At 45.7% G+C, this 12,415-nt stretch overlaps 1 pseudogene; it reads left to right on the forward strand.

The window, feature by feature from the left end:
• The first annotated feature begins 350 nt into the window (after positions 1–350).
• LOC124358273 overlaps positions 351–12,415 on the forward strand; it is a 61,504-nt pseudogene continuing 49,439 nt past the window's right edge.

A 12,415-nucleotide genomic window follows, 5' to 3' on the forward strand; every position in this document is an offset into this window, starting at 1 on the left:
TGACCATATTAGGATATAACCATATTACAAACTATCTACCGCATTATATGGTCTTTGTCTATGATATTAGAAGTTTTAAAAAAAACATGGTATATAAAAAAAAGCTACATTGACTCTCTAGTTTCTAGCCTAGCGAAGATTATAATTGAGTATATTAACAGTTTTCATTTCCCTCTGTTGGTGTGACGTGTACAAAGTCAGCTTGCTTCAAGAGCCATTAACCTTGACATAATCGGCCTAAATAACATACTTCGTCGACCCGAGCGTGGCCATAGGCATAAAATGTTTCCAATATCCCCGGTAACCAACTCTAAAAAACTTCTCTTAGGGAAGAACCGGGCGTTTTTTTCATGCCGACAAACCGACCCACCACGGCTTATGTTGTTTTTGAGGGTGAGCAACTGGGGGAGGGGGAAGCTTGTGGGCCTTGGTCGCCCGTGGTCGCGCACGGTAGACCAGTCGTGTGTAGGGAGTTTGGGTATCCGCAATTTGGCTGCAGGTGGTGTCCGCTTAGGCTTTTACGGATTAGAGCTCGTGATGAGAGTGGGGGACTATCTGTGTACTTGCGGGTTTCTTGGGCGTACGGACGGTTAGTGGGTGGTGATTTGAGCGTGTTGGCCGCCCAGGGGGCCGCCCCCCTGGAGGGGGTTATGGGTGGTGGGGCAGTTCATGAGTGCGGTGTTTATTATGCCCGTGGTTGTGCGCTGCGAGCCGGGAAGAGGTCGGGAGGGTGGGGCCCGCGGTGTGCCCAGTAGAGACGTGCATGGGTTGGAGGCCGCGAGGTGTTAATCCCGGCGTGGGTTAGGTCGTGTTCGGCGTGGTGACGTCGACAGGGTTCGATATGGTGATTGGAGCGGTTTCGTGCGAATCGCCGTCGGGGAGCGTGGGTTTCGAACTTAAAAATCTACGGAATTTTAATAATAGGAATAGAATCTGTATCAGTTGGAGTAGAAAATTTTGTTTTTGTGCTCCACATAAATTACAGTTTTTTTTATTCCTACGTTGTAGTAGGCTACTGGAGACCCTAATCTATTCTGTTTCTACCACTAGCGCTCGGGTGGGGTTTTGTGTCGCCCGATGATCCCACGAACCAAGTTCGCGAGGTTCCCTCCTCTGCATTACACTAATCCTTGTCTATTCGTCTTCCGGTACCAACGTATGCTCTGTTTTCTTGGGTGTATCGGCTCGATATAAATAGCTCTTTAATACTCCTTAATACTTTGCGCTCTAACGACGTTCCAACAACCAATCCCTTTAATCTTTTTATACGTACAAAACCTAACTGTAAAATAAATTAGCTTTATATGATTTTCAATGTATTGCAAGGTTTAGGATTTTAAAGTATTTATAATATTATAATAACCCAGACATAAGATTATATCGTTTACAGTTATCTATTTTTTAAAACAATTTGAATTCAATATGTGGTTTTATTTTTTTTTTTTTTTTTTTTCCTTCTTGCATAAAAATCGCTAGTTTAAGGTTCAGGAAGTCAGTATGAAAACTATAATAAGCACCCGACAACATTTAAAAACATTGAACCTTGATTTTTTTCATGGATGGTGCAATACAAATATAACGAATTGTCACCGTTTATAGTAGTCATCTTTGACTCAATGCATTTAGAAACCTGTCACTCTAGAAACTGAAACAGTTTTAAATAAACCTATAAATTTAGCATGAACAATTATTTCTACATTTTAGACAAAATCGAGTTCAATGATGTTGCATGTCCACTTCAATGAAATTTGGTCTCTGAGCGTTTGCGAATGTTACATTTGTCTTAATCTTAACCATGATAATAACGAGAAAATCGGAGAATAAATCAATGTGTAAAATAACACAAACGCAATGCACAAGACTTTCGTTGCGTTTTTCTCAAACCTTTTTATAAAGGTTTGAGAATATTCTGAGTAAGCCGGAATATTTTCCTGTTGTATCTGCTTGTTTCTATATAGACAATATAGAGTTCTAAGTCATATTTCTCTATAGGATTTGGTTGAGGCTGTTATCATTCAACAACCGAATTAACTTGAAATAACTCTACTAAGTGGTGAAATTTGTGAACTAGGCGAAATTGAGCTATGAACGATTACAATTTTTTTAAGCTGTTAAGTAAGAGTTTTAGGCAAAATATATATTAGGAGCTCTAAAGTTAGGCCACCTCATTCGTTCATTTAACTTTAATACCATAATGTAGCTAGTTTTGATGCCGAGAGAGACTAAATAGGGCGGCGGGACCGGGTTGGATAAAGTAAGATGTACGGCGGGGGCGGGGCAAAAAATTTGCGGAATTTTATAAGTACACAACAACGTTAATGTTTTCTTTTAATCTGTTAAGGATAGGCTGCCCTAATCAACACGAATAGATTTGTAAAACTGTTATGAAGACGGATTATTTAGTTGAAAAACTGTGACTTTGTGTTTCTTCGTTTGATCTCGTTAGGCTGACAGGTGATTATATAAATATTACTTACAGAATATCAACAAGACATGTGACTCAGTCTTACTTCACGGAGAAAAAGTGTGAAGTCTATATTTCACCTAATAATGTTATTTGATACGTATTTGTTAAGCCGTAGCTTATTAAACTATTTAACAATTTATACTACTCAAAGATATTGCTAAAAACCATAGCGTTTCTAGACGATTCCACATTAGGTTTAAAGAACGAATCTTCAAATAAGGAGCTGTCTGACTGCTACCACTGAAAATCATTAAGTGTTAAGAATTTGTGATAATATGTGTGTGGCTTTCTGTGCTACTAGATAAACTAACTATCCGTATCACATAAAATTGAGAACAATAGGCAGACACTGCATCATCCGCCCAGCTGCACATTTAACTGCTCTAGGAATACTCTTTACAAATTACATAATGTAGATTTTTTGTTTATTTTAAATGTTTTCCACGATATGCCATTAGTAGTTGACGATCTGTGTGATTTACTAATAAATTAATATCCATTAACGCCAAAATAAATCGAACCCTTAGTACCTATACTGTAAGAATGATAATAAATTAACAGTAAGTAATATATCATTTACCAATGATAATAAATATGAATGAATATGAATATGAAATATGAATAATAAGTATATTATTATGTCATAACAGTTGTTATATTTTTACGAAATATTTTATTGCTCTGTCACGAAAGAAACCAGTAATGGAAATACAATTCCAGGACAATTAATTTATATGTTGTATAACCAACATTTGAGAAACACATACGTAGTTTTAAATGTTTGATTTTTTAAATCTATAGCTGTTCAATTTCCTGAAACATACCGACTTTTTCTTTTCTTGAAAACCTAAAATTTATATTTTATACAAGCATGTCATTTCTAATTAATAACAAATATCGATGGATTTGGTTTATTTTTTCATGTGAAACAAATTTGTCAATATTTGTTTGTTTTTGGTTTTTTTTTAACACACAGGATGGGTATGGTCTTACGCTGCATTATTATGACATAATGTAACACAGTGGCGGGCCGACGGGTACAAAAACGAGTTTTTAGAATTCTAGTCTTGTGACTATACCTCGCTTGACCTCGCAACACTCACTCATCAAGTAGACCGTCAATTATAAATTTTGGCCCTGATTTTTCTATAATAAACCAACCAAGTTCTAATTAGTATAAAATTATAAATCAAAATCAGTATTCACACACCCAATATATATAAGTTAATATTGCATGTGTTTTCAAAGTTATTTCTGAAAGTACAATACCTAATTAAATAACTGATTTTATAGGTGTTGAAAAGAACTAATTACGGCATTTAATTATTAACGTTAAAAACTCTCATTTTGTGTTTGTCGTTCTTTCAAGGAGACATGCAACAAATACTGAATAAGAATTCATTTTTTACGGTCTTTAACTTTTTTTGGATAGTGATGTGTGTTAATATGGATAAAGCTTAAAGCTTAAACAGAAACCGCTTTTGCCTCTATGTTTTTGCCAGCTAGTGATAAATCACTGCCTTCGTTTGGCCATGGAGCACACTGCGCAGTGATGATGGTAAACATGTTCCTTGCGGACAATCCCACTGTCTGCGAGGACTGTGACCCCACAAAAAAACCTGGAACGGGTAACATCGGTTTTTGTTTAGCCGTAGCGCTTTGTAGGCTCCCGTTATGAACTTTATTTAAGGTTAAATAAAAAAACAAAAAAGAAAAACTAAAAAAGAACCAAAACATCCCAAAAAAAAAAAAAGTAAAAAAAAACACACAATATCCCCAGACATAAACACCGAAAACAAAATAGAATAGTAAAGAAGAAGAAAAACAAAAAGACACAAAACAACAAAAAGCACTTCAAAAACATCCCCCGTAAAAAAAAAAAACAAAAATAACACAACAAAAAAGAAAAAACATTAAAAAAAAAAAAACAAAAAAAAAAAAAAAAAATAAAAAAAAAAATTAGATTAAAAAAAAAACCGAACTCACATATAAAACATACCAGCACCAAACAAAAACCAAAATTAATATACCCCAACATACCCCCCCCCCACCCCCACACAACCCCCAACCCCAGCACCCCATCAGACCAACCACCCACCCCCCCCACCCCCCCCCCACCACCCCCCCGACCCCCACGCCCCACCCCCCCACCGCATCCCCCTGCCCCCCACCCACTCCTACACCTCCACCTCCCCACACCCTCCACTCCCCCCAACCCAAACCCCCACCCCCCCCCCCCCCCCCCCAATTGATCATACCCCCCCCCCCCCCTCCCCTTATCCACCAACTCCCCCACCCCCTCCCCCACCACCCCCCACCTTCCCCACCCCCCCCACCCTTACCCACCCTCAAAACTCCCTACAAAAGAACAACACAACATCACACACAACCCCCTCACCAACCCCCACCAAACCCAACCCCCCCCACCCATCCCGCCGACACCCTACACAACACCCCCCCCCCTCTCCCCCCCCCCCCCCCCCCCCCCCCCCCCCAAACCCCCCACCCTACCCCACCCCCACACACTTCCCCCCAACCCCCCCGCCGCCCACCCCAGCCCACCCGTCCGCCCCCCACCGACCCCCCCAGCCCCCCCGCCCCCCCCCCCCCCCCCCACGAACCCCCACCCCCACCTCCACCCACCCCCCCCAATCCCCAACCCAACCACCCCCCCCCCCCCCCCCCACCCACCCCCCCCCCCACACCACCACACCCCCCTCTCCCTCCCCCCACAGTCCCCCCCATCCCCCCCCCCCCACCTCCCAACCCCCCCACCGTCAGCCGATCCCCCCCCCTCCCCCTCCCCCCCCTATCTCCACACAAAAAACCCCTATCTACGCCCCCCTCTACCCACGACCACACCCTCTCTCCAGAGCCTCCCCCCCCCTCTCCGTCGCCATAAATAAAATACATAAAAAGACTCACTCCCTCAAAACAAACCCCCCTCTCCCAAATATAAAAAAAACACAATCCACCCCACGCCACATGACCAAAAAAAAAAAACACCTTTTCCCCCTCCTATCTCCCTTCCCGCCCCCCCCCAATATCCCCCCCCCCCACCCCCCAAACTCCCCCTTCACCCCCCTTTAAAAATAAAAACCCCCTCAGCACCCCCATCCCCCTTATCTCTCCACCCTCCCCCTCAAATATAACAATAGAAAAAAACAATCTCTCAAACACAACTCCTCTCATCATCTCTCCCCCCCCCCGCCCTAGACCCCCCCCACCCCCCACCCCCTCCAACCCCCCCACAGACCCCCCCTCCGCCCCACCCATCCATCCCCACCCTCACACCCCCCTACACCCACCGCTCATCCCCACCCCCCACCCCTCCCCACCCCCCCCCTCGCAACCACCCCCCTTCCCACCCACTCCCCCCCTCCCCCCCCCACCCCCCCATCCCTCTCCGCCGACCCACCCCCCTATCCCACCCCGCCCCTCACCCCCCATCAACCACCCCCCCCCCCCCCCTAAAAAGCAATTCTCCCCACCCAACCCCCCGCCCCTCTCTCCCTCTCTCTCTCCAAATAAAATTAACACCCTCCTCCCCCCCCACCCCAAACCCAGCCCCCCACCCGAACCCCCCCCCACACCCCTCCTACCCTCCACTCCCCCCCACCCCCACCCGGAACGCAACCCCCACCCCCCCCCCACCACCCCCCACCCCCCCCCCCCCCCCACCCCCACCCCCCACCCGCCACCCCCCCCCCTCCCCCCCACCCGCACCCCAGCGCCCCCAACTTCCCCTATCCTACACCCCCACCCAATCCTCCCCACCCCCCCTCCCCTCCCTCAAACCCCTAACCCACTCCCCTGAAAGCACCCCCAACACCCACCTACGCTCTCCCCCCACCACCCCCCTCCACCCCCCCCCCCCCTCCTTTACCACCCCCCACCCCCTCAAATAAAAATAAAAATACAAAAAAAACAACAACAAAAAAACCCAAAACACTCTACCACTTAAACCCCTACCCCAACCCCCCCCACGCCCCCCACAACCACCCTCTATCCCCTACCCAAAACCTCTCACCCCCACCCTACTACCTAAATAAAAACCGAAACAAAAACAATAAAAACATAAACTCTCCTACAAAAAAAAAAAAAAAACACAAAAAAAGTGACAAACCCCCCCCACCCCCCCCCCCCCCCCCCCCCCCCCCCAAAAAAAACATAAAAAAACAAAAACTACAACAATAAAAAATAAAAAAAAACCCCCCCAAAATAATAAAAAAAATCCCCCCCCCCCAAATCACTCTCCTCCTCCACTCCTCCTATCCTAAAACACCCCCCAAAAACTAAAAATAAACAAACAAAGATAAAAAAATATAAAATCAAAAATACGCATCACATGACAAGAATAATCTCTCTCTCCGCTCTCCTCCGCTCTCTTCTCCCTCGCAAAAAAAAACACGAACACCAAACGACCAAGACCAACCATCACCACACCCAACTACCACAAAACCGAACCCACACAACCCCAACCCCCCCCCCACCCCCCCCACCCTCCCCCCACCCCCCTCCACTACCCCCACCCCACTACCGCCCCCCCACCCCGCACCACCGCCACCCCCCACCACCAACGCCCCCCCCCGACCTCCTCGCCAAACATACCCCCCCCACCCCCCCCGCCCCACCCCCCCCCCCCCCACCCTCCACCCCACGCTCCCCCCCCACCAACTCAAACACAAACCCCCACCAAAATCTACCCCCCCTCCCCCCCCCCCCACCCCCCCCCCCCACACCCCCACACCCTCCCCCCACCCCCACCCCACCCTCCCCGAACCCCCCTGACTCACTCGCCCCCCCCCCACCCCCCCCCCAACCTACCCCACACACCCCTAACACTGACCCCCCCCCTCCTCACTAACCCCCCCCCAACACCCACCCCCCCCCCCCACACCCCCCTCCACCAGCCTTCTCACCACCCCCACCACCAACACCCCCCCGCCCCCCACTAACCCCCCCCCCCTACCCCCACCCCCCCTATCTCCCCCCCCACCTCCTCCACCCCCCCCCCCCCCCACCCCCACCCCTCCTACAAGTAAACCCCTAAAACCCCTACACACTCACCCCCCTCCTCCCCAACCCCTCACCCCCCCCCCCCCCCCCCCCCTAAAACCCACAAAAAAAAATAAAATAATAAAAAAAACAAACAATAAGAACAATAAATACACAATCAAACCACACCAAACCCAGGAAAAAACAGATAAACAGCGACACAAAAACAAAAAACTCCCCCCCCACTTCCTCCTACACGCCCCTCACCCCCCTAAAAACAATACCCCCCCCCTCAACCCCCGCCCATATCAATCCCTCACAAAAAATAATCACATAACCCCCCCCAAAAAAAACAAAATAAAAAGAAAATAAAAAAACAAAAGAGAAAAAAGAAAAAAACATAAAAAAAAAAAAAAACTAAAAAAATTAAAATAAAACATAAAAAAAACAAAAATAAACAACAACAAAAACAAACATAAAAACCACAAAAACCACACAACCAACAAAACAGCCCCTACCCCCCCCCCCACAATCCCCTCCCCACACACACCCCCCCCCCCCTCCCCCAACTCCCCCCCCCCCTCCTCCCCCATCCCCCTCCTCCCGCCCGCTCCCCCCCCCCACCAACCACCCCCCCCCCCCACCCCCCCCCACCACCCCCCCTCCCCACCCCCCTAACTCTAACCACCTACCCCCCCAACCCCCCCCTCACCCCCTACCCACACCCCCCACCCACCACTCCCCCCCCCAACTCTAACCTAACAAACCCCATAATAAAAAAAAAAAAAAAATAACAATAACAAAACAAAAAAAAAAAAAAAACAAAATGAAAACATAGACCAAATAAAAAATACAACAAAAAGAGAACACAACTAAAAATAAAATCAAAAAAAAAAAAAAATAACAAAAATATACAAAACACCCAACCAAAAAAAGGAACAAAAAAAAAAAAAAAGTAACAGAATACACAGAAAAACAAAACAATAACAAAAACTAAAAAACAAAAACTCCAACAAATAACCCATCCACCCATCAACACCATCAACTTCCCACCCCCTCCCCACCAACCCATCACCCAAACCCCCCCAAACCCCACAAACCCCTCGCACCCCCCACCCCCCTCCCTCGCCCCCACACACCCCACTCCCACCCCCCCCCCCCACCACCCCATCCCTACCCACCACCCACCCCCTTCCCCGTCACACCGCCCCCCCCCCGCCCCCCCCCCCACCTCCCCCCCCCACCCCCCCCCCCCCCCCCCCCCTACCACCCCGCCCCTCAACCCCGCACCACCACCCCCCACCCCACACCTCCACCCCCCCCCCCCCCATCCTCCGCCCCCAACCCCTCCCCCCACCACACCCCCCCCCTCCACCGCCCCACCACAAACACCCCCCAACCACCCACACACCCTCGCTAAACCCCTACCACCCCGACCCCCACCACCAAGTCCCCAAACCTGACATACTCCCACAGCACATACCCAACCCCACGCCCATACCCACGCACCCCCATCTAAACCCCCCCCCTCCCCCCAACATCATCCCCTCCCCCCCACACCACCCCCCCCCAACCCACACCACCTAAACCGCAACCCCCCCCCCCACACCGCCACCACACCACCACCACACCCTCACCAACACAGAAACCCCACCCCCCCACTCACACCCACCCACCCCCCCGCCCACCCCCCCCCCCCCCCCACCCCCACACCCCCCACGCCATCCCCACACACACCCCCCCATCACTACCCCCCCCCCCCCGCCCCACCGACCCCCTCCCAACACCCCCACCTCCCCCCCACCCCCCCCATCCCCCCTCCCCCTCCCCCCCCCCCCTCTCCCCCCCACCCCCCAAACTCACCACCCACCCACGAAAAAAAACCCACCCCCCGCACCGCCCCCCCACAACCCACCCCCCCCTCCCTCCCCCCCCCCACCCCCTCTCCCCTCTCCCCCACCCACCCCTCCCCCCCCCACCCCACCCACCCCCTCCCCGACACCTCACCCCCCACCCACCTCCTCCACCACCCCAACCCCCCCACCCCCACGCCCCATCAAGCCCCCCTCCACCCCCCCATCGACCCCCACCCCCACTCCCCGCCACCCCTCCTCCCCCCTCCCCCCCCCCCCACCACAACATCCATACGACACCCCCTCCACCCCCCAAATCATAGCACTAACCCCACCCCCCCCACCGAAGAATAGCAACCCCACCCAACCACCCACCCACTAACCAAACCCCCCCCAAAAACACCCCCAAACCCCAACACCCACAAAAAAACACCTACAAACATGATTTATATAATAACCTTGGGTAATCATTTATTGTAAATACGTTGTATATTTAGTTTTTTGTTTGTTGTTTATGTAAACTTATATTTATTTTTAAACTAGTTACTGTTTACTACTCGCGGTTTTCGCCACGCAATTTTCCAAAATCGACAGTTACCTTATATTTGCTTAATAAGAAGCACTTATGATGGAGTCCTATGGAAAATTATTAAAAACGTATAGTTGTCATGACTGATGGTATATATTATTTACGTTTCATGGTAAATAGTATGGAGAGGTTTAACTTAATTCGTATATCATCGTTTTTGTAAGGTGTAGTTAGCATCATTTCTGGTTTTAATATTATACATTTTTTTAAAATAATATGTCCCAGCGAGAGGTCTGGCATTCTTACCCTGATTAAGAAATATTAGAAGATACACATGGTCTCGGGAAACCAACTTCAACTGTCTAAAAGCGTCTATTTCTAGCCCTTTCATCAATATTATTTCCAAGCAAAAAATACATAATTAAGGTAGGGGTCGAGAAGCATACTTCGGTTAATAAGTGCGTACTTCAGACCGTTTAAATTACTTACTTACAGTACTATGTCACAGTTTAGCCTTGACCATATTGCTTTCGAATCGAAATATACTATATACGTTTGATTATGCAGTTCTCGTGTGAAAATCTGCCTTCATCAAAAATCGTTTTACTATTCGGCTAATCTAATATACTTTCAGGTCTAAAAAATATTTCCAGAGAATATAGTTCAGTTTGCCTTGTTCGTAATGAAGAAAATATACACATCATAAAGTGATGTGACCTAAGAAGACCTATTGACGGGCATAGGGGGAAGTCCCTACCTAACTTCCTAATCCAAGACCTCACTGTACTTTCGGTTATAAAGGTGTAAATTCCTCCCATAAAGGTTATGCAACATTCCATAAAATGATCATTATTAAAGTTTGTGTGGTCATATGTCTTGTTTTTTTTTGGACAGAAGTCAGGAAAAAGTAAGAAATCGTTTGAGGCATGTAAGTGTTCATCTTTCTGTTTTCCATATAAGCCACTGTTAAAATTCATATATCACAAAGTGTCAAACTAGTCACTATAGTGGCGGGGAGGAAGAATTATTTTATATTCATAGTTTGTAATTTAGTTCTTTGTTGCTGTAGTTAGATGTTGTTTTTTATTAGGCTAACTATCACCGATTTCAGTAACACTCTTTAACTAATGTTCAGATTTTATAAAGTAAGGAGGAACTCCAAAGTCGAAGTCCGTAGTTTTCATAGTGAAATCACTTGTGATGTAATATGATAGGGTCCTATAATATTAAAAGTGGAATTAGTCATATATAATGCGTCAGGTACCCATTTTTCATGATTAAGAGGACCAGAGGCTAAAAAAAATTGTGATTAATTCTTATTTCATGTTTTGCCCTTCTAATCTTTTTTTTAATTATTCAATAAGTAATTTGTTTTCTCTTGTAATGTATATTACTGTGGTTTGTAAATGGTAGTGTATTAAGTTTATTTAAAAATAAGCGTGCTTAAGTGTATAAAAGAAAACCTTTGATATTTATAATTTATATGGATATTAATATTTTATAATTTATAAATAATAATTTATAAATTTATAGTAATATTAGGATCAGGATTATGACAAATTGTTTCCTGTATTATTTACTATAGTGCATAAAAATATAATTATGTTTGAAGCTACTGAGTTGTATATATTTTAATATTGTAGCCTATTACGCATTGAAATAAATCATTCATCTTCTTCTTAATTTATTTTGAATGCTAGAGACTTGAATTTAAGTTCGTATTATGTAAACTTTTTGTTGTTTCTTAAGTCTGGTTATATCATACTCATAAGATTTAAGCAGAACAATAAAAAAAATAATATACTCAGTATAATAAGTATTTCTAACTATTTATTTTTCCTCACCTAACCTTTTTAATGGATGTACATACAACCTGCTATTTAAAAATAGCATTTTAAATGTTTATCTTAAAATTTCGATGTTTGGAAAGTGATGTTTTCATAAATAGCCTAGTTTATGAGTCATTGTTAGACTGGACACGTGTGGCAGGTGGGCCGAGATAGCGAGCTTCCTGCGCTCCCAGACTGTATATCCGCCATACACAGAGTGTAGTTAATTAAGAAATCCTAATCCTTGATGTGTCCTGTAATATTTTTAGTGATTAAAATTTCATCGCACTCGATTATTTTAACTACGTATATTTTGATTGCTTATACGGTCGAGCGTAACAAAATTTCTTGTGTTATCACTTTACGTTTAATATACAGTAAATATTCTATCAATTGGGGTTTTGCACTGTTAAATATCTACTGCTAATTAAAATTTTTTCCTGTAAAGTGACGAGATAAGCCAGGGGTCACAGTGGTCAGCTAGGCGAAAGACTCAAGAGTATGTCAAATGGTAATTTTAAAACTATTTTTTAATTTTAAGTAGCAGATTTGAGAAATTTATTGTGTGATAGGAGTGATGGCACAGTTTCAAGTCTATAATATTTTATTGAGACAATTTTTTTAATGGAAAGCTGGTAATAATGATTATTAAAATGTCCTTAATACAAAAGCAGCAAAGTATGGTATTGCTTTTGATGGGAATGATGGGATTGAATTTAAAAACCTTTGATAAAGGTTT

The sequence above is a fragment of the Homalodisca vitripennis genome, chromosome 3 (genome assembly GCF_021130785.1).
Source record: "Homalodisca vitripennis isolate AUS2020 chromosome 3, UT_GWSS_2.1, whole genome shotgun sequence".
Classification (NCBI taxonomy): domain Eukaryota; kingdom Metazoa; phylum Arthropoda; class Insecta; order Hemiptera; family Cicadellidae; genus Homalodisca; species Homalodisca vitripennis.